General features: G+C 35.1%; 1 protein-coding gene across 2 annotated transcripts in view; it reads right to left on the bottom strand.

Moving 5' to 3' along the window:
* Positions 1 to 1,887, bottom strand: part of LOC106880422 (transmembrane protein 184B) — an 81,866-nt gene extending 79,979 nt beyond the window's left edge. Inside the window, exon 1 of one of the 2 annotated variants that reach the window (XM_052975877.1) lies at positions 1,004 to 1,887. The gene's annotated coding sequence lies outside the window, so the exon portion shown is untranslated. The remainder of the gene's footprint in view (positions 1 to 1,003) is intronic. The other variant, XM_014930338.2, reaches the window with a different exon arrangement.
* Between the last annotated feature and the right edge of the window lie 1,995 nt (positions 1,888 to 3,882).

Raw genomic sequence — 3,882 nt, 5'->3', positions numbered from 1 at the left:
TATATATATATATATATATATATATATATATATATATATAGTATATGTGTGTGTGTGTGTGTGTGTGTGTGTGTGTGTGTGTGTGCATATATCTATATATGCACACACACACACGCGAACCACACCTTCACTATAACAGAAAATCCCATCTTATCACAACACATCTGTACGGATTTCCTTCCGCTTTTGATATGCACACACACCGAGTTTTTTTTAGTTTTTTTTTATTTAGCGAACAAAATGTTTTCAAATAACAAAAACAAAGTGATAAGGTCACCCCGTCCTATTGCTAACCCTTTGGGACGGGGCTTATATTTAATAGGGTTTTTTTCCTTCTTTTTGTCATATATGGTCCTTCTGGTGAAGGCTGGGTGTTGGCACCTCTGCTGAACCGATGAAACAAACCATCAACCAAGAATATATTTCTACTCTCGTTTCTTTGACCAACCGAGCAGGACGGAAACTAAGTTAATGAGTCAACGAGGAAGCCTCTGGGACCTAGAGTCTAGGTGGTCGTTCAATCAGCTAGAAATTGCAGGCAAAAATCCCTCAAATTGCATCACCCTTGTGTCTTAAAAAAAGGGATACATTAAACAATGTCCTACCAATTGTATGACAGGAAGGTCATCGCTGGAATGTCTCTAATCATATGACCTCATCGGTTTGCTCAATCAGAGCCGTCCTTTCCCTACGTGACTACTCGACCTGCTATCGATAGCAGGTAAACTGCCCATAAAAAGAATAAGACATGTTGGCTATTGTAGTCTGAGGAAGAGATTACTTGAAAATAAAAATCGATGAGATGGTCATAGTTGGCAAGCATTTGATCTGTATCAAAGTGAGATAAGCAACTAGTTTAACAACGGTGCAGAAATAAAACAAAATCATAAAATCACATCGCTGATTAATTTTTTAAAACAATATCTAATATATATTGAGCAATTTTATAAATTTCTTAAACTGCAATGAAATAAGACTGATACAGAAGGGGTTTAGCACTTACCTTGGTATAATTTCCGACTTTTATATCAATTAAATATATTGAGTGGTAGATAGACAGACGTATTGAGAAATAGAAAACAATTTGGTAGATTTTTTTAAACGATTTCCTTGTTGCTTCTGTAGTAAAGTTAGCGATTTATAATAGTAAAGTATAACAGGAACAACAACAACGTTCAATTATACTTTTTGGTGGGTAATGTTGATAAAAATATATTTAATGAAAATAAGGCGAAGCGGTTGAATGGTCCCAATTAAAGTAAGAATTGCCTTTCAGGTGGTTTCGAAAATATTTTATTTTCTCTCGCACAGGTAATTAATTTAAACAAATCATTTATTATGACTGACGGTATGATTAAACCCCACGATCGGGGTTCGAACATCAAATAATAGTATGATTTATTTTTTCATAGAACAAATAGTCCGGGTGGGCAAGCTGAAAAAATAAGTGAAGCAGAGAAATAACTGAACTGCTAGGTATGTAAAGATCCCTGATGTAATATTTAGATTGTTTTTCTTTTGTGTAGAGCAAGGAAAGGTAGAAATGGTTGGTGGCTTTTCCTTCGTTTCAAACGTTTGTTGTGAAGCCAACCACAGCAAGAGTGGTCGCAATTGTTGACATTTTGCAAACTGGGCTGATTTCCGATTTAATCAAGATTAAAACTGAGCTGCCACCCTCTCTCTCAAACCTGTTCCCTCTTTTCCTTTTTCTTTACACACACACTCTCTCTCTCTTTACTGTACCTTACTCCTACTCTTCCTCCCACTACTCCTCTGCTTAGGAACAGTTCTTCCTCACTCTCGCTTTTTTTCATTTTATCGCTTTCCCCCAACTCTCTTTAATCTCACTCTTTCTTCCACTCCTGTTCCGCTTGAAATCTTTTCTCCTTTATGCACACACAAGTGCATTATCATTTTCTTTCAATATAGCTTCTTTCTCTCCAATGCTTCTTCCTCTCGTACTTACTCTTTCTCTCTTCTAATGTATCCTCTTTTCTTGTTTATACGATTTCTTATCTTCGTCATACCTTTCATTGTAATGGTAGGATTCGTTGTGTGGTCGCCTAACCTCCTAGAAATGCCAATAAAAAAATCATCCTCAGATCACACCCTGTTGCCTTAAAAGGGAAGGATACGTTCAATATTTTGGTCTAGAAAAGAAAACATGATATTTGTTGGAAATCCCAAATCAAAACCTGTTCGTTCAGGTCGACTTAGGACAAAACAATAACATTAGCTCTTTCTATCAAAAAGCAATCTTCCCTCCTTTCTTTAAACACCTCCTCTCTTATGAATTTCACACCTTTCGTTTTTAATTGTTTACTCTCCATGTTTTTATCTAACAACTCGTCCTGTTTTTTTTTAACTTTTCTCTCTCTTTCTCTCCCTTGCTCATTCTCATCTGACAACTATTCTTTTATTTAACTCGTTCACTCCTTTTTCTTATATTCCCTTTCTGTTTTTCTTATTAAATTCTTCCTCCTCCTTTTTCCATATCTTCTTAAATCCTCCTTTCTCCTTTTTTAAAACTCTTTCCTTTTAACCCTTCTTTCTCCTCATACTGCTAATCGCGATCTCTCCAACATACTCTACATTAGTCTCTCTCTCTCTCTCTCAATATCTCACAAGACCTTAATATTTCCTTTTTTAACCCCGTTCTGCCAAATCTCTTTCTTTATCTCCGAGTTTTTTAACCTTCCTTTTCCTTCACTCGTTTTTACATCTTTTTATCTTCTCCCACTCTTTATCTGCATTCTCAGCAGCTACTCACTATTTCATGATAGCCTTTTCAAGAGAAAGGGTGATCGATCAGCCTCAAATAGCGTGACATAACAATCCTTCTTTCTTTCTCTCTTTTGTTTTTTTCTATGGATTCTCGACTTCAGAAAAAAATGAAATAACGCACCTTGATAAACAATTACTTCTGTTTCGAGATGTTAATTAAAAAAGTATTTTATCAATTTTATTTTATAAAGATAATTTTGTGCTCATTTGAGTATTTTTAATCCGTTTAATTGTGTAATGTAATTAAATTTATAAATATTTATTTCATCTGACACACTAATGCGACAAATACATATAAATAAGATTCTGTGGTAGCTGATGGCTGAATCTATCAAAGGAGAAAAGATCTTTTTTTTTTAATGGCTTAGTCATAAAAGGAAGGCTGCACCTATGACCATTTTTAGGGCTTCTGAGTCCGGAGGGAGAAAGTGAAAAACTAATGTCGCCTTTTCTTCACTCCATAAATATTTCCGATTAGATTTTTGATGCTCACTATATTAAATATGTCTACATTAACTTTGGCAAGAATGGTGGCGGATACTGACATGTTTCAGGCTTATTAGAGCTCCTCAGCGAAATATAGACAATACCTGAACTTTTCACTGCGAAAGTTTAACAATACTGAAACGTGTCTGCATTTTCATTATGCATGTCAAAAACCAGATCATGGAACTAAAACCAATTGGTTTTAGTTCCATGATCTATTGCAGGTTTGATGAGAGTGGTCACTAATTTAAAGCATGGAAGTATTCGTGAAAAAGTCCAGTAAATGTACTTTTGAGAAGCATGTATAATGGAATATCAGAAGACAGTTTTTAAACAAATTATTCAATTTATTAAATTATTACAAGAGTTAACAAGTAAAAAGAGTGAAGCCTGTATGTATGTTTGAACAATAGATTCAGTTGGAAGTCGTCATAAGCTAGTAGGAAACGGAGCTAGCTTAAACGAAACTATGCTGTTCATTATGAAGCAAAGTTATGGCTGATGTCAACCAGAATTTCACGGAGCGAAGTTAGCATAAATAAAATAGGCTGTTCAAGAGGTGCCAAATCGAGAGCGGATATAACTGAGATTTAGATGCACGAAGTTGGTGGT

Source organism: Octopus bimaculoides, chromosome 22 (genome assembly GCF_001194135.2).
Source record: "Octopus bimaculoides isolate UCB-OBI-ISO-001 chromosome 22, ASM119413v2, whole genome shotgun sequence".
In the NCBI taxonomy this organism is placed as follows: domain Eukaryota; kingdom Metazoa; phylum Mollusca; class Cephalopoda; order Octopoda; family Octopodidae; genus Octopus; species Octopus bimaculoides.
The sequence above is the reverse complement of the archived record's forward strand: the minus strand, read 5'-3'. Positions and strand labels throughout refer to the sequence as shown.